The sequence below is a fragment of the Macaca thibetana genome, chromosome 5 (assembly GCF_024542745.1).
Source record: "Macaca thibetana thibetana isolate TM-01 chromosome 5, ASM2454274v1, whole genome shotgun sequence".
Lineage (NCBI taxonomy): Eukaryota > Metazoa > Chordata > Mammalia > Primates > Cercopithecidae > Macaca > Macaca thibetana.
The window spans coordinates 113,691,850-113,711,701 of NC_065582.1; the positions used below are offsets into that span (position 1 = coordinate 113,691,850).

The 19,852-nt window shown below is 36.1% G+C and overlaps 1 protein-coding gene across 50 annotated transcripts in view; it reads left to right on the forward strand.

Annotated features, from left to right (window-relative positions):
- ADGRL3 (adhesion G protein-coupled receptor L3) overlaps positions 1-19,852 on the forward strand; it is an 873,550-nt gene that overhangs the window by 120,459 nt on the left and 733,239 nt on the right. The window contains exon 1 of one of the 50 annotated variants that reach the window (XM_050789808.1): positions 15,751-16,886. The exons of the other annotated variants lie outside the window; for them this stretch is intronic. The gene's annotated coding sequence lies outside the window, so the exon portion shown is untranslated. Of the gene's footprint in view, positions 1-15,750; positions 16,887-19,852 lie in introns of those variants that run through there. 50 annotated transcript variants of the gene reach the window in all.

Here is a 19,852-nt window from a genome sequence, read left to right on the forward strand (position 1 = left end):
CACAGAGAGATTTATTTTAAGGAACTGGCTCACGTAATTGTGGGGCTCCCAAGTGCAAAATCTGTAGGGCAAGCCTGTAGGCTGGAGATTCAGGTAAGAGTTGTTGTTTGCAGTCTTGAATTTGAAGGCTGGTAAACTCAAGACTTTGTATGTTGCAGCTTGGAGGCAGAATTTCTTCTCCCTTAGGAAACCTCCATCTCTGCTCTTAAGACCTGCCCATATTATGAAGTCTAATCTCCTTTACTTAAGGTCAACGGACTGTAAATGTTATCACATCTAAAAAATACCTTTACAGCAACATCTACAGTAGTGTTTTACCAAACCAATGGGTCATCAAACTCTAGCCAAGTTAACTCTTAAAATAACTATCACACTGCTATAACAAATTACTACAAATTTAGTGGCCTAAAACAACACAAATTTATTTTGCTCTTCTGGTGATTAGATGCCTGAAATAGTTCTCATTGGCTTAAAACCAAGACGTTTTTAGGGCAGAGATTTTCTGGAGATCCTAGGAGAAATATCCCATTTCCTTGCTTTTTCAGCTGCTAGAGTCTGCCTTTATTCTTTGGCTCATGGCTTCCTTCCTCTATTTTCAAAGCCAGGTCCTTCTCATACTGCCTTCTGTCTAGCTCTCTCTTCTACCACCTTCTTTCATTTATAAGGGTGATTACATGGAACCCATGTAGATAATCCTAGATAATCTTTCCATCCAAAGGTCAGCAGATTAGCAATCTTCATTTCACTTGCAACCTTTTTTCCTTTTTCGCCATGTATCATAATAAGTTCTGAGCTTTAGGGCATGGGCATCTTTGGTGGGCCATTCTATGGCCTACCACACTTGCTGATCTTCATGGAAAAAGAAATGTATGTTCATTGTTGAGGCCAGATCTTGGAGTCAGATCACCTAAGTTGGTTGTCCTAGCTCTTCCTCTTACTATATCGGCACATCTGGAAAGGACTTTGAATTGTTTTGCCCCAAATTTTTCTCATCTATAAGTTGAACTAACAATTCTTAAGAGGATTCAATAAGTTGAATCACCTAGAAAAGCATGTATCAGGAAATCATTACATTATTTTTTATAACAGTAATGTGTTGCTTAATTACAGGGATGGGGATACATTCTGAAACATGGGTCCTTAAGTGATTTCATCATTGGGCAAACATAGAGTGTACTTATACAAACATAGATGGTGTAGCCTACTAGATACCTAGGCTATATTGTGTAGCCTGTTGCTCCTAGACTACAAATCTGTACAGCATGTTACTGTACTGAATACTGTAGATAATTGTAACATAATGGTATTTGTGTATCTAAACATGTCTAAATGTAGAAAAGGTACAGTAAAAATATGATATTATAATCTTATGGGACCCATGTCATACATGTGGTCTGTTGTTGACTAAAATGTGTTCTATGGTGCATTGACTGTATTTTAATTACAGATTTCAATTGTGGTTGTTTCAGAGAAATAAAAATAATATAAATTGGTTAGAAGGAAGGAGATAGATTAAATAATCATCAGGTTATTACATAGTTTTTTAAAAAATTTTTCTGCAACCCAGGATAACCCACTGTATTAGTCCGTTTTCACACTGCTGATAAAGACATACCTGAGACTGGGCAATTTACAACAGAAAAAGGTTTATTGGACTTACAGTTCCACACGGTTGGGGAGGCCTCACAATTGTGGCAGAAGGCAAGGAGGAGTAGGTCACATTTTACATGGATAACAGCAGGCAAAGAGAGAGCTTGTGCAGAGAAACTCCAGTTTTAAAACCACCAGATCTGGTGAGATCCATTCACTATTGTGAGAAAAGCACAGGAAAGATCCACCTCCATGATTCAGTTGTCTCCCACCAGGTCCCTGCCACAACAAGTGGTAATCATGGGAGCTACAAGATGAGATTTGGGTGGGGACACAGAGCCAAACCATATCATTCCACCTCGGTTTCTCGAAAATCTTTTATCTTCACATTTCAAAACCAATCATGCCTTCCCAACGGTCCCCTAAAGTCTCAACTAATTTTAGCATTGACTCAAAAGTCCACAGTCCAAAGTCTCATCTGAGGCAAGGCAAAGCCCTTCTGCCTATGAGCCTGTAAAATGAAAAGCAAGTTAGTTACTTCCTAGATGCAATGGGGATACAGGCATTGGATAAATACACCCATTTCAAATGGGAGGATTCACCCAAACAAAGGGGCTACAGGCCCCATTCGAAAATCCAGCAGGGCAGTCAAACGTTAGAGCTGCAAAATTATCTCCTTTGACTCCATGTCTCACATTCAGGTCACGCTAATGGAAGAGATGGGTTCTCATGGTCCGGGACAGCTCCACCTCTGTGGTTTTTCAGGGTACAGCCTCCCTCCCAGCTGCCTTCACAGGCTGGCATTGAGTGCAGCTTTCCCAGGCACACGGTGCAAGCTGTCAGTGTATCTACCATTCTGGGGTCTGGAGGATGGTGGTCCTCTTCTCACAGCTCCAGTAGGTGGTGCCCCAGTAGGGACTCTGTGTGGGGGTTCCCACCCCACATTTCCCTTTTGCACTGCCCTAGCAGAGGTTCTACATGAGGACCCTGCCCTACAGCAAATTTCTGCCTGGGCAACCAGGTGTTTCTGTAAATCCTCTGAAATCTAGGCAGAGGTTCCTAAACCTCAATTCTTGATTTCTGTGCACTTGTAGGCTTAATACCACATGGCAGCTGCCACGGCTTGAGGCTTGCACCCTCTGCAGCCACAGCCTAAGCTCTACGTTGGCCCCTTTTAGCCATGGCTGGAGTGTCTGTGAAGCAGGGCACCAAGTCCCTAGGCTGCACACAGCACCGGGACCCTGGGCCTGGCTCTGGAAACCACTTTTTCCTCCTAGGCCTTCAGTCCTGTGATGGGAGGGGCTGCTGCGAAGGTCTCTGATGTGCCCTGCAGACATTTTCCTCATTGTCTTGGTGATTAACGTTTGGCTCTTCATTAACTTATGCAAATTTCTGCAGCTGGCTTGAATTTCTCCTCAAAATACAGAATTTTTTTTGCTATTGCATTGTCAGGCTGCAAATTTTCCAAACTTTTATGCTCTCTTTCCCCTTTGAAACTGAATGCCTTTAACAGCACCTAAGTCAGCTCTCGAATATCTTACTGCTTAGAAATTTCTTCCACCAGATACCCTAAACCATCTCTCTCAAGTTCAAAGTTTCACAAATTTCCAGGGCAGGGGCAAAGTGACGCCAGTTTCTTTGCTAAAACATAACAAGAGTCATCTTTGCTCCAGTTCCCAATTTCCTCATCTCCACCTGAGACCACCTCAGCCTAGACCTTATTGTTCATATCACTATCAGCATTTTTGTCAAAGCCATTCAACAAGTCACTAGGTGGTTCCAAACTTTCCTACATTTTCCTGTCTTCTTCTCAGCCTTCCAAACTGTTTCAGTCTCTACCTGTTACCTAGTTCCAAAGTTGCATCCACATTTTCAGGTATCTTTTCAGCAATGCCCCACTCCTGGTACCAATTTACTGTATAGTCTGTTTTCACACTGCTGATAAAGACATACTTGAGACTGGGCAATTTACAAAAGAAAGAGGTTTATTGGACTTACAGTTTCATGTGGCTGAGGAGGCCTCACAATCATAGCGGAAGGCAAGGGGGAGCAGGTCACATCTTACTTGGATGGCAGCAGGCAAAGAGAGAGCTTGTGCAGAGATACTCCTGTTTTTAAAACCATCAGATTTCATGAGACCCATTTACTATCACGAGAACACTGCCCCCATGATTCACTCATCTCCCACTGGGTTCCTCTCACAACACTTGGGAATAATGGGAGCTACAAGATGAGATTTGGGTGGGGACACAGAGCCAAACCATATCACCCACTTTTTCTGTTTTAAGTTATCTTGCAGTCTAGAGGCACAGTGACATTTTCTGTATACACATATGTACCTACTAAATCAAATACATTCTATATTTGAGAAAAATATACTTGGAAATTGGAATAAATAGGGCATTACCAAAAAGATTAATAAGCATGTTAAAAAAAAAAAGAATGTTTGAATGAGAGTCTGATTTTTCCTGCTTTTCTCCTGATTTTAAGGAAGAGACACAGGTTTGAGAAGATGTAGTAAGGTAGGGTTCATTATTTCTAAGAATAAATAGCCCTATAATTAAATGTAATATTTTCAGATTAGAAAATCAAAAGCAAAATCACATTAGATTATAAAATTGACTTCAGACATAGATATGGTTTTGTAATTTGTATTGTTGAAAGTGAAGAGTAATCTGCCCAATATTGCACTTATTAGGACCCTTCTGCTCAGCAAGCAAATAGGAAGCAGCAAAATGTTATATCTTACATCGATTTTGAAAATATTTACTGAACACTTTTTATGCAATTTTTAGATTTAAGATTTTTGACAGCAATAACCATATATAAGCTTTTTGGCATTTTTGTCTTGGCTCTTACTATTCCTGTTTGTGACAAATATTGTGAATATAGTACTTACATTGTCATGGAAAGAAACTAAATTTTCACTAATCATCTGCATCATGTAATTCATTAGTTCATTATATTAAATAGAATTTTAAATTATTAAAGCACTAAATAATATTCTTATTACCATTTGGAACTCTGACTTTACAGATTACTTTACTAAATGCATTGCTTAAAGACAGCATGTAGGCTGAGCACAGTGGCTCATGCCTGTAATCCCAGCACTTTGGGAGGCTGAGGTGGGTGAATCATGAGGTCAGGAGATCGAGACCATCCTGGCCAACATGGTGAAAGCCCGTCTCTACTAAAAATACTAAAATTAGCTGAGTGTGGTGGCATGTGCTTATAATCCCAGCTACTCAGGAGGCTGAGGCAGGAGTATCACTTGAACCAGGGAGCGGAAGTTGCAGTGAGCTGAGATCACGCCGCTGTATTCCAGCCTGATGATAGCGTGAGACTCAATCTCAAAAAAACAAAAACAAAAAGAAACAATAGCATGTAGGCAATTTATAACCTATTTTTATTGATATTTTTATTTATGTTGTAGTACAGTATTTTATACTAACATATGCTCATATATTAATGCAGTAGTACTTTTGAAATATGAACAAGTGGAAAGAATTTTCTCAGTAGCTCAATAGAAAGTTGAGCTGAAGGTTGAGTGTGAACTCTCATTTGTTTAACAGGCTTATTCTTTTTCTCTTTTTCATCTAGCGAATACTTATTGAGCATGTCCTATAATTCTAGGTGTTGAGTGACAGGTTAACAGAAGAGAAAAAGTTCTGCCCCTGTGCATCCTATAGTCTAGCTTGATTTTATTTTTTTTCTAACATGATACGTCTTTGTTATCTTTCCTGCTAATTTTATACTATTCTTTTGTTACTGAAGATATAAAATGAATTAGTAGAGTAAAAATATGTTTAATAAAATAATCAAATTATTGTCATTTGAACTAAAGATATTAAGTAACTCACTGTGGAAATAGAGAAGAGTCATTAAGCAAATAAAAGTCATGATTACTAACATATTGAAGAGAATTGTGTCCCTCTGAGATTATTAGAACCCATTACATTCAAAAGTCTAACTTCCAGATAGCATATTAAGAAATATGGTGACAGAGACACTGGAAACTATAGAGTTATTTGTCCATGACTGCAGTGAGGAATGAGGGCCCTCAGCTAAGGTGGGAACCCGCGTGTGTTTGGTTCCAACACCTATGCTTTTAACTCAAATAAAATCTGACCTCTTGGATTTTATGTTACTTATTCCCTTGAGTGAGATGTTCAGTGCATATATGTATGCTGTTAACGCATACATGCTTAAATGTATACATGCTTTCAAAAAGCATTTCTTGAGTAGTTACTATTTACTAGGTGCCGGGTATAAGAAGAGGAATTAGCCAGTTTTTTTTCCTCTAGGACCTAAATATCTAGACATATATTCACATCCTTTCAAAGTTTCAGGAGACAGAGAAGGAAATTCCTGACCATTTTTTATGTTTTATTAGATCTTTCAATACAGAAAATGTTTATAATCATAACTGTTTTTAATCATAACTGTTTTTCTTTTAACCATTATAATTTATATAAATCAAAATTGAGGTAACAAACTAGTATTACCCCTAATAGTAGCTACAATTGCTCGTTTAGTGTGAAAAAATCCATGAATTTTTATTATATTTTGTTTAGGAATTTAATTATAATTGTGATTTTTTTTTGCAGTATTATTGTCTCCAGCTAGCCAGTTATGCCAGGTAGTGTGTGTGTGTGTGTGTGTGTGTGTGTGTGTGTGTGTGTGTGTGTGTGAGAGAGAGAGAGAGAGAGAGATTAGGAAAACAAAAATTAAGAATGGTGAATGGATAATTATCCTGAAAAACCTAAATTTATGTTGAAAAATTTAAAAATTCCCTTCTTTTGAGGAGCTATTGCTCAAATGCTTTGGGGTAAATTTTCAACACAGTATGTGTTAACATTGAACCGTGCATCTCTTATTGACATTAATGGGAATCTCTCAGTTAAATCTGCTCATGCTGTGCTAAAAAGGAACCCCCTAATGCTTGAGTAGTTTCTTGGTTATCATTGATGCTAAAATAGAGTTACTGTGGTCCATGGTATAAATTTATATTTAGACAGTTTTAAAAATATTTATTTGATATTTATGTGAATTGTTATATAAGCACCAAACCTAATACTCTGCATTTTAATATTGGAAATAGTGGTGTTCAGTCAACCAAACTATATATTTTACTTCACACAAGGCAGAGATACTTTACTTCAGTTTGAGTTCGTTTTACTCCTCGCTATGATTCTTAAAAGAAGCCACTAAGGCGCAAAGTGAGAACAACCGACAATTCGCTAATACAATGCTGTATGTTAAATGTATTCTTAGAATGTCCCTTTTTTTCCCTACTGTCCTTATTTTTAATTTATGTACATCAAGAGCTTCAAAAGCATTCTATCTAGTGTAAGCTACACATTGAGTTTTACTCAGTTTTATTTTTTTTTTTTTTTTTAATTTTGCTGGCTAGGGTAGATAGAGATTTCCTGTAAAGTTTGCTCCTACCTGTTTTCCTTTTCGTTTTAGAACTCTCTAGAATGGAAAAATGAAGTACTAGGAGATAAATTACGCATTTAAGAATGATAAAAACTAGTTTAGACTTGTTGAGTTCAAAGTGCCTCTAGATGCCATAGAGTATCGTCCAATCAGATTAAAATCTAAAGTTTGTGATAGGGGAAACAGTCAATTCAAAGGACTGATTTTGGAGTCATGACCATAGAGGTGGCAGTTGAAATTCTAGGATTGGAGTAGATCACTAAGAAAAAGCAAGTAGAATAAGAGGTGAAATGTTTGGAGAAATAATACAGATAAAGAGATTGACAAAGAGAATTTGAAGAGTTAGGAAGAGGTTGTAGAAATGATAGACAAGGAGGAAACAATTTTAAGATGAGGTGATCAAATATTTAATGTTCCATAGTATTATAGGCATATAAATGGAGAAATGGTCGTTTAATTATTAATCCATGATGATGTTCAGTAGTTTTAAAGAAATAGGACTTGGACTATGAAATATTGAGGCATGAATGGAAAATGAAGAAATGAAAATTGCTATTAAGACTGTCAAAAATTATTTCAAGAAATTGGCAGTGAGAAGGCATTCAGTAAGATGGTAGTGTGCAACGGAGCATGAGTTAGGGGAGGATTTTTTTTTCCTGACTTGTTTCTTTTGGATTGGCAAAATTTGCATACACTTAGTAGTAGGAAGAGCTTTTAATATGTATCCAAAACTGGGTTACTTCTAACAGTGAAAATGAGGCAATGACTCCAGGATAACAGGCATACACTGTGACTGTGCCTAGTAAACTAAAATCTGTGGAAACCCCAATGTAGAGCTTGAGTGAATTAACTTAAATTTTTAAATCCTAATCTATTGAGTGGATAGGCTGGGGCAACCTAGAAAGCTTTTAGGGTTCTGGATGATACAGAGCACAGAAACATTTTGACATTTATTTCAGAGATAATAGGAACCAGTGATGCTTTCCCAGTGATTGGTTATATGCATAGGCAAAACTTGTAAGGCATATGCCAATGATCTCATTATATGTTACAGGATGTCCTCCTTGCAATGAAAGGAAAAGGCAGAAACACAGCTATGACTTAAGACATTTTTATAGGGGATGTTTCTATAGCATATAAAAGAATAAGACAAGGAGACTACTATCTATTACAACAGAAAAAGTTACAAGTATAGATTTTTAGACATATTTCTTTATTTATTTTTTTGGTTTAATTTTTATTAATCACTAATTTGAGCTATGTCAAATGGGGCCAAAGAAGCTTCAGATAAAACTTTATTTGCATATTTCAAGTTATTTAATTTTCAAAGTAGAGTATTTTCTGGAATAATATATTAGGGATGTTAGATGATACAATTGGCCTCTTTTCATACTAAGAGGGTCTCATTTGGCTTGGTTTGTTTATTGAATTCTCCTATTCCTGCTCCTGCCTTGTTGTGCACTGTTCTCCATAATCCCTCAAGCTGAAAACTGATCTCCAGTCAATAGTGTGCAGTGATTCGACCTGCTCTGTAATCAGTTCCGCTGTGTGAATGAAATTCATCATGGGAGACTTGATTACTATCTCTGTTAGGACTGACCTGGTTGAAAGGACTGTCAAGTGGCCTGAAATTTGTATGCTTTGGACGTGTGCCATAAGGAATTAGTTGCTCAACAAAAAGAGCTAAATTGAGCAGTCATGAAGGACTGGTGTTTATTGATTTTTTTTCCCTCTTCCTCCTGAGCAGCTAGATGAAAGCATGCATATTTAAAAGCTATAACCCAACCATTTAAGTGAAAATATTCCTCTACTCTTACGAGTCTTACTGATGTAGTTTCAAATAACTTTATAAAGTAAAATATTTATAATTTAAAAAATACATATTTAGATGGTTAATAAAAGCTCAAAAGAAATCTTCAACAGTATTGTATTACTTCTGATACTTACTCTAGAAAGCAGATAGTGATGTCAAATAATTCTTCCTGAAGAGATCAAACCATCCTTTGTTTGAAATCCTTTGTTTTGTTTGTCAAAAATCAGTCCTTTGATGTTGCACTGAACTTTATTTCTTTTTTAAAATTTTCTTCAGGTTTATTTTTCAATGTAGAAATTTAATTTTTAATTTATAAAAAACGATAGATGCTCAATTAAAATATAATGAGAAAAATAAAACCACCTGGAAGCTACACAAAAATAAATTTTGTTAAATTTTTCTCTATCTTTCCAGATATCTTTCTGTGCTGTGCACATATACTGAACTAATGTTTAGTAAACTATGTTTTTTACTCAACGGTATGTCATGACCATTTTGTAAGATAATACATATAGTATACAGTTTTGTGTTGCCTTTTTATGACTGCATAGGATTTAGATATTTAAGTGATTTTCTACTGGTGGACATATGGAGTGTTTAATATAAACAATGCTGTGGAATAACTGTCTTATTCAAAGATTATTGTCAGAAAAGAATGATTTGAGTTGTATGAGCAAATAGGGGTGTTAGTAGGGTACAGACACACCTCAGAAAACCTAAGGTTATTCCATGAAATTGGGCCTCCTTGAGGGCCTAGAATCAGGAAGGAAATTGCAATCACTTTGACACATTCTCTTGGTTTAGCTCCTCTTTGGTATCCGCCTGGTTGTCTTTTTAATAAGAGTCCCGGTTATCTTTGCATTGTGCATATGCTGGAAAATGCCTGCTCCACTCCTACATGACTTCACAATTTGAGACTGATTGAAGTTTTCTTTTTTATTTCCAACTTTCAAGGAGAGAGGTATTATTTGGTGAATATGATTGATGATTAATTTGATGCATTTACTTGACTGGGATATGGGATGCACAGATAGCTGGTTAAACATTATTTCTAGGTGTGTTTGGGAGGATGTCTCCAGAAAAGATTAGCATTTGAATTGGTAGACTGAGTCAAGACAATAGCCCTCAAAAATGTGGATGAGCATGATTCAATTTTATTGAGAGCTCAAATGGAATTAAAAGGTAGAGGAAGACTAAATTCTCTGTCTTGAGCTTGGGACATCCATCTTCTCCTCTTCCTCTCAGACATTGGATCTCCTGGTTCTTAGGCCTTTGGGTTTAGACTAAAACTATACCTGCAGCTTTCCAGGTTCTCCAGCTTGCCTACAGCAGTAGATTATGGGAACTTTTGGTCTCCATAATCATGTTGTGTCCAGAGTTGGTTCTTTCTGGTGGGTTCTTGGTTTCACTGACTTCAAAAATGAAGCCATGGACCTTCGTGGTGAGTATTATAGCTCTTAAAGGTGGCATGGACCCAAAGAGTGAGCAGCAGCAAGATTTATTGTAAACAGCGAAAGAACAAATCTGCCACAGCGTGGAAGGGGACAGAGCGGGTTGCCGATGCTGGCTGGGGTGGCCAGCTTTTATTCCCTTATTTGTCCTCGCACGTGTCCTACTGATTGGCCCATTTTACAGAGTGCTGATTGGTGCATTTACAATCCTTTAGCTAGACATAGAGTGCTGATTGTTGCATTTTTACAGATTGGGGCATTTACAATCCTTTAGCTAGACACAAAAGTTCTCCAAGTCCCCACTCGACCCAGGAAGTCCAGCTGGCTTCACCTATCAATGTGAGTCAATTTCATAAATCTCCACATGTATTTATCTTCTATTGGTTCTCTTTCCCTGGGGAACCCTGACTAATACAACCAGCATGGGTCAAGTGGTTCCTGCTTTTGAAACCAGTTAGGTTCAAGGGGAGGGGTCATGGAGACTGCTCCTTAGCAGGGACTATGGAGATAATATGTTGTGTCTGTTTCTAAAGAGAAGTGGGGAGGATAGAAAGAGAATAAACTTTGCATGTATTTTTGTGCACAACAAATTATAACCCTAGTATAAATACCTATAAGTAAATTTTAAGATTAATAAGTACATGTTGTAAATTTTAACATAGGTCGTCACCTTAATCATCAGAAAGGTTATCTAGGAGATACTTCCTCCAATATTTCCTGAAATAGTTTTGTCCTTGATACTTATATCAACAATATTGGGATGTCGATATTTTTCACTTTGGCCTATATGATAGCCCAAAAATTATGACCAATTATGGTTCAATAAAATTTATTTAAAAGTAAAGTTAAAAATTTTTACACATTTTCCTAGTATTTCTTCTGTTTTAAATTTTCTTCCAATACATTTTCTATTACCATGTTTTGTTCAATTTGAAAAAGGTTTTCCTTAATATTTGTATTATTGATACTTTGTCTATCATTGATTATAAATTATTTTCCAATTTAGGCTTTCAAACTTGTTTAAGGTGATTTTGCCATATAGATATTTGAATTTTTTAGCTAGTTATCTTTAAGTACTATAGAATTTTGGATTAAAGAATACACATTTTAAATAAGACTAACCCTAGCTGTAAATAATAGCTTTAGTCATTCCTATATATAAGTTGCTAATACAGGTATGAAAATATATATAATTAGATTACAGTTTAGTGATTTTTCTAATTTAAATGCATGCATTGCCATTTTAAATCAGTCTTTTATTTCCCAGTTTGAGGAAATAAGAGCATACATTTTGAAACCCTTTCACTATACTATTCATGAGAGAAGTGGGTATAGTCACTGTTCTATAGGAGTGGACAAGTAGCTTAAAGACCAGCTTTTTGTTAAAATTTACTTTCTCCAAAGGCTTCATTCCAATAAAATTTTAAATTATTTGCTTTAAATACTCAATTTCATCAAACGTAAGAGATGATCACATGTAACTTGTAAAAAAAAGTAGGAACAGGAATTAATACCCGTGAATAAGAAAGAACCTTTGGAAATTTGCTAGTGACTTCTATTTATATTTTGCACTACCATCATAAATTGACTTGAAAACAAACTATATCTTGACTAAATTCTTAAAAGGCAAGCTTTAGTGGGCCTGTGTTACTATTAACAATGCACATTTTTGGTATTCAAAAGTATAAGAAATCACCGACAAATTGATTTCTTGAATAGTTAAGTATTCTGAGTGAAGTGAGCTTGAAATTTATAAAGCGTGAACCAATTACTTCAATTTTCAGTTCTATTATCAATATTCCTAAAATGTTTTAGCACATTTATTTGTAAGGAGGATGTAATAAAAATGATATATCTTCTTTGATATAGGCTTATAATGTCTGAGGATCATTTTTTGTAATATGAAGTTTCTAATTATAATTTTAGGTTATATGTCTCCTGAGTCCAGGACTGACTCTGCTAACAGTGTTTTAATAATAATAATTTATAATGTGTTTTCTCATGATTTATCTCTTTCTCTAAAAAAGTAGTACAATAAAGAAAGTTAGTTGATGTTTTGTTGATAATTAAAGTTTTAATGTATCTGTCAAATACAAGGACGTTTGCTGGTCAATGCCAGTGACCAAAATGAACTACAGAAAGATTAGTTCAGGTAAGTAAGTGGTTAGAGGTTAACAGAAAGCCGTCATCTCAAGCTTGCATATTCTGTCTTGAAACAAATGCACTTATATGTTAGGCCAGGGTTAAGGAATTTACTGTCTTTGAAGGCTTTGACGATTGGGTTGCTGGCATGGTGAAGGCATGGTGAAAGAATCCATATTCCATTAATGGATGAACTTCTCACCCATGTGATAAATAGTATACATTACAGAGAAGTATAATGATGAGATTTATTTCTTCTGTTTCAAGGAAATGTAGCAATGTGTGTATGCCTGTCTTAACTTAAAAAGCTGTCTCCTTACCAATATACTACAGATAAAAATGGCATTTTTTGAGTTTAAGTTATAAGCACATAAAAATACTTAATAAAATTTTATTTTCTTTGGGCTCTTTGTAAAATAAACGAAAAAAATACATCAGAAGATTTTAACTCTGATGTAAATAATACTGGTATTGCTGATAGAACTAATATCTTCATTATAAAATAGCTATATTATATAAGGTCTTACCACAAAGAGCCATAATGATTCAGGGGACATTACTGGAACTCTGGAATCCTTATAAACTAATGGGGTCCTGTTTTATTTAGTGTTCTGTTGTTCAGTGTACATGTAAAACATCACAAAATACATGCAGTAATATAATATCCTAGGAACGTGCTAAATTAAAAGCCACCTTAATTGAAATGTGGTATATCACTTGTATGGTGTCGTATTTGTTCTTCACTTGTTGTTCAACACTTGCTTAAATTTTTAGTTTTATGGCATTTCTTAATCTTAGTATTACCAAACCCTTTATAATAAAATCTCATTTGCAGTTTTTTTTTTTTTTTTTTCTTTTTTTTGACAGGATCTCACTCTGTCGCCCAGGCTGGAATGCAGGTCACAATCATGGCTTACTGCAGTCTTGAACTCCTGGCTTCAAGCCATCCTCCTGCCTCATCCTCTGGAGTAGCTGAGGCTCCAGGAGTGTGCCACCATATCCATCAACTAATTAATTTGTTTATTAATGTATTTATTTTTTGTAGAGAGGGAGCCTCACTATGTTGCCCAGGCTGGTTTCAAACTCCTAGATTCAGGTGATCTTTCTGCCTTGGCCTCCCAAAGTGCTGGAATTACAGGCATGAGCCACTGTGCCCTGCCTGCATTTTTTTTTTTTTTAGGAAGTCTCATTCTGCCTCCCAGACTGAGAGTAATGGTGTGATCTTGATTTGCTGCAATCTCTGCCTCCCCAGTCCAAGCAATTCTCTTGCCTTAGCCCCTCTGAATAGCTGGAATTACAAGTGTGAACCACTATACTTGTGTAATTTTTGAATTTTTAGTAGAGACAGGCCATATTGGCCAGTCTGGTCTCAAACTCCTGCCCTCACGTTATCCACCCACCTCGGCCTCCCAAAGTGCTGGGATTACAGGTGTGAGCCAACACGCCCAGCCAATTTTTTTTTTAATGCTTTTTATATTGTACAAGAACTATAATATTTTTCTCCTCTGTCCAAGGTTTAGAATAGATTTACCAGGGCATTTGATAAGAGGATCTACCTTGGCAACTTTTTGTAAATTGCTCCCCTCCATCTGGTGAACCCTAGAAATAAACTCAAATTTGGTGTGGTGGAGAGATATTAGTTAAATTCAGCAAAGTTTAAAGGGTGTATTTGATATGAAATGTACATGGAAGGAATAATTTTAAATGGTGTCAAAGAAGGATCCAGAGTGATGACTATCAAAAGAAAACCATGGCTGAGTGCTGTCTGGGGCAACCCTCCTTTTCTGATATGAACTGTGATCAGTTCCCACAGGTCTAGAAAATGTGTCTACTAAGTAAGGTTTCTCTAACCATACTTTAAGATGCTGGAAAACTTCTGCATATATGTCTCCAATTGGGTTTTGCTATGTCAATCTCTTTTTTGGGTTAGGAACATGAAACCTGAAAAAAATTATATAATATATATATTTTAAAGACTTTCCTAGGCAAGACTATAAAATATGTATTTTTCAAATTCAGTTGAGTTATATATGTGAGACAACTCTGGTGGCATTTTTCTATTCATCAAATTGGATTTAGGAAGAGCTCTGTCATCCTAATAGGTTAAATGGGGATAAAATCTAGACTTCAGTTGTATCTTACCATGACACTGAATAAAATTTTACCAAAATTTATGTTGTTGGTAAAATATTTTCTTCCTCATTAAACAAAAGAATAACTATAGTCCGTATGAAGTGAATTCATAACTTTTAAAAACACATTTACAAATGAATTGTTTATATCAATATAAAAGCAGAATGATTTCTGCTTTTTTTGGAAGAGGTTGCTTAAAATAATAGAACTGGTTTATTAAAAACTAATAAAATGTTGGGTTAATAGTTAGTTTTCTATTTTTTGTTTGAAGAAAAGGCATTTAAACAAGCCTCGTCTTTAAGAAGAATTCATTTCTGGAGTTATGAGAATGGGCTTATATTACTTACATGGGGGATACCTATAAAAGCAGGATTTAAAGCATAGATTTCTTTTCATTCCATTTTACTCTTAAGATTATTCAGTTTTTAAAGAAATATCATTACTGTTTAAGATTATTCCTGTAATGAGAAATCACAGCATGCCTCTTGAAAAATGGTTCCACTTCATCTTTTCTCATTCATTTGCTAGCACAATTATAAATGCATGAGTGCAGTGCGTGGCTATTCAGGTCAAATTTTCTTTCAGGACTGATGTTCCTGTTATACAGTTTATCCATCTATTAACATCCCGAAATGTCAAAAGCTTCATTTTTTAAGAGTAGAATGTCAGTTTCTTTTTTACTTAGAGCAATTTAGTCAGCACAAAAAGGAAGAGATTTGACAGTCATAGCTATCAGGGCAAAGATTGGCTGATGATTTGAGGAAATAGGAATAAATGTTCAAATATATATTAGGGTGCCTGCATTTATATACCTCTAGGATAATTTATGAGGTGAAGTGGAAAGACAAATCAATTCAGTGTATGTGTGTGAGAAGAGCTGCATCTACCTCCTAAATTTCAGGGTTTTGAGAAATATTTCTTAATTTTATAAACTCTTTTCTTTAAATGCTTAAGTGACTTTGGATTGCAACCCAGTATATCATTGTCATTGTGGGAGAAAAGTTTTCAATTAAGTATTGTTTACACCTCACTATTTGAAGCTGTGCTCTCATAATTTTAAAAATTCATTTTGTGGATAATTCTAAATGTATTTATTGTAAACAGGTTGATAATGAGAAGACCAAGGAAGTCACATATATGTGGAAAAGCTGTTGGTTAGAGAACAAAGGCTATATTTGATGTATTCTATATGTACTTATCTATTGTGTATAAAATGAATAATATAAAATACTAAAATTGCTTTAAAAATACTGTAAATTATATTCAGATCAGTGGAGACTTCACAAACTGTATATATCCCTATTTTCAAGTTGTTAGAGTCAAATCCAAACAATTAGTTTCCCCTGAAGCCTCTTGAAAAATTACCTTTTGTGGGAAAATGGATTGGGGTGGCTGTTTTCCTTTTTCATTTCATAAGTGATTTGGACCTGAGGCATGATTTGGTTGTTATCCACACTCCATATGGATTGCAAATACCTTCCCATGTTGTGGGAGTCCGTGCGGTCCTGGAAGGTCTGTGGAGCTAAGTTTCTGCTCCGTTGTAACATTTCATTCTCTGACGAGTACCGTACTGTCTTGAGAAGGTCTATCTGTTTGGGCTTTTCCTCTCTAAAAAGCAAAGTCAAGAGCATGGAGGTTACAGATTATTTTGGTGGCTTATTTTCCTCAGCATGTGAGGAGTAGGGTGGTGTGAGGGTGGAAATGGGGCTCATTATGCCTTTCAGTTTATTCGTTTGTTGGTCCTCTGTCAACCTGCCAGCCCTCTCTGTGGGATAAATGCCCTTTGTATAATAATCTGCCAACATTCATGGTGGTTACATTCACTGTACCCATTCTACTGTGGCACTCCATTACGACTGGGTTTTGAATGCAAAGCTTCATGATATCTGGGTATAAACAGTGTGCTGAGCAACAAAGGCATCCTTTGTATTTCTTAGTTTTCTTACAGTTCCATTTTTTTTTTTAACTAGCTTTGAAGAAAGGATTTTCTTAAAATAGGGATGAAAATGCATGCAGTCACCACTCTGTTCCATACTTTCATAAAGCGGTGTTTGGGGTGGGGAGGTGCAGCTGATTTGTTCCTTAGACTAAAATGGGCCAAATTTGAGGCTAATTTCCTACCTGTGGAGGTGTGGATGAATTGCCTTTTGTTTTCTTGCAGTTTCCTTGCCTGGCAGGTGGCCACATTGATTATTCCTGGCATGTGCTTTAGAAGTGCCTCTCTGATCCTTGTAAGCTCCTGCTTTGTCCACAGCAGTCCTGTAGAATTCTTAGCTCTGAACTCTCATCTCCAAGGAAGATGTACCCCTGACCCCTTTGTGAGTACCTCGTCTGATCTGTTTTGTTTATTCCCTCTTGTCTGTGGGGCCTTGAGGTCACTTTGAGAATAGAGTTGAATGACAGACAAGTGTCAGCAGACAAGTGACAGTTACAAATTAAGCAGGGAAGATTTGTTTTCCTTCCCTCCACACTCCCACCCATTACTTTACAGTTAGAATCAAAGACCCAAGTTATGAAGAAATACAACATGCTTGGGTTGCTACAGCAGACTGGAGAATTGCTGTGCCTCTGCTTTCCGGTCATTCCCTGCCCTTCTCAGGGGTCTTGCGGAGGTTTTGTGAAGGTCAAGGGACTACCTTCTCGTTTTCTTTTCCTGTTTAGTTTTTCTTGAAATCTTTGACTCCAGTGGAGATAATGTGTTCACTCTTTAATAAAGCAGTTTAAACTGACATTTAAATGGTCACCTTAAAATTTATTGAGCACTTGCTGTGTGTTATGCTTCACGTGAATTTTCTTATTTAACTGATGTACTTACATGTGACCATGAAAGTCAGTGCTTGCTTCCTTTGAAGTTTCTTTGGCTTTTTAAGGCACAGAAGTCTATTTATATTATTGTGTCTCTCAATTATTTGGACAGAGCACTAACCTGCAAGGTTCTTATATGTATACTCTTAAACACATACTCTCTCTCTCTCTAAATAATTAAAGGAAAAAAATCCTCATTATATCATAATCTCTCTAACATTGACTTTTAATACATTCAGAGTAGTACTTAGAAGACTTTCATGACAGGCTGGGAATGGTGGCTCACCCCTGTAATCCCAGCACTTTGGGAGGCGGAGGCAGACGGATCACTTGAGGCCAGGAGTTCAAGACCAGCCTGGCAAACATGGTGAAGCCCCATCTCTACTAAAAATAATTAAAAAAACAAACAAAAAAAAAAAAAAAAAAACGTGTATGGAGGCAAAGGCCTGTAATCCCAGCTACTCGGGAGGCTGAGGAGAGAGGATCACTTAAACCTAGGAGGAAGAGGTTGTAGTGAGCTGAGATTGTGCCAATGCACAATGTCACTGGGTGACAAGTGAGACTCCGTCTCAATAAAAAACTTAAAAAAAGACTTTCATGACAATACAATACAGAATCAAGGAAACATCTTTCTGTTATTCACGTTTTAAGGTGGTTCTCAAAAGTTAGTGCGAATATCATTCAGTGTGTGTGTGTGTGTGTGTGTATGAGAAAGAGAGAGAGAAGGGACTGATTTGATTTAGCGGGTGTTACGGTGGCAAAGGGATCTGCATGTTAAATAAACATTTAATTTCTGTGCAAATGGCTCAGAGACCATAGTTTGAGGATCACTAAGAAAAGTCATTATATGTGGCAGTCAGCATTATAAATGTATCATTTTGAGTGAGACTGTACTCACAAACTGAACTGATTTAACTCTATGTTGCTAGTTCCGAATTGGATGTCCATGAGAACAATGTATTCTTTGTATGCTTTCATTTTATGTACATATGTGATTATTTAAATATTGTACAGATAGAACCATATACCAATATACACCAATATGTTTTCCATTCATCATTCAAAAACTATTGAATAAATATTAAGTGAAAGTCAGCAACACAATAAACATTTTATGTAAATATGCATTATTGTAGTTTTTCAACAAAATGTAAATAAACTAAGAGAATGTAACAGTATTATGATAGTCTAATTTATATTAGTTGTGAAGTAATGACATTTTCACGTGTTAGCAAACTTAACTCATGATCACTACATGTTTTACACGTGGAAAGTAATTCCTTTTCTATCCTACAGCCCTTGTTAATGAGTACTGATGACAGTGATAATGTAGGGAAGATTTATAAAATTCCCCTCATAGACCACTAATAGAGTATTTAAGTGCTATAGAGTCAGATTGACTCTAGAAGTGATTGATCCAACTTGAGTCTTTTCTAGTCTTTGACCAAGATGCTTAACTTCTCAGTACTTTCTCTTAAATGATTATAAGAGTAGTCCTAACTAATAGGTTTATTTTGAGGTTTGATGAAAGCGTATATGAACAAGCCCATAATACAATGCTTCACACACACAAAACCTTTCCTATATGTTTAATTAGGTGCTCAGGGGTGTCAAACAAGCACATACAATCCGCAAATTTGGTGATTGTATCAGCATGGTTTTGTTTTATTTCGATAATTGTTAAACTCAACAATACAGAGATCTTAGATATTTTAAGTAAATATCCATGTCCACCATCATTTTAGAAACTGAGGAAAATATGTACAGAATAATAAGTGAGCTGGCATTGGATTTGGTTTATTTGATCCAGGAATGGACTGTACTTGCGAATATTAAATTAAGATGCATTAATTCACAGAGGTTGAGTTCATTGCCATCAAATTAGCACCCACTTTCTAGTTATTTGTACCATGCAAGAGACTTCACATATTTTTTAAATATTAGCAAGAATGTGAACTATTTTTCATATTATAATTTTTTAAAAATCTTTTGAATTTGTTCTATAACAACATATAGTTACATAGCTTTGTAACTAAAATTGTCCTGTCCTTTGTATGTTAATATAAATTGTCAAAGATAGTTCTGTAGTTTGGCAGTGGTTCTACATGGTGATGGAGCCCAAGGGGACAATCTTGGGTCTCTTGGTCTTTGGGTTTGTGAAGCCAGGTGTTTTGGAGCCAGTCTGTGGCCAGCTGGCATATTTTTAGAGGAGATGCTCTAGAAGTAACTCTTCAGGCAGAGAGAAGGAGTCAGTTTGGTCAAATAACTGAAAAACAACATTATTGGGATCCCTCTTCAGGATAAATCCATCTTAACTGGCCCTGGAGGCTGTGTAAAGAGTATGAAGTTGAGTAGGGTATCTGTGCTTATTCTGCACTTCATAAAGTACTCCATCTGAGGATGCAGCACTTTATTTTGGCAGCTGTGATGTGGTGATTAGGCTTGTATTTTAGACAGGACATGCATCAGAGTCATTATC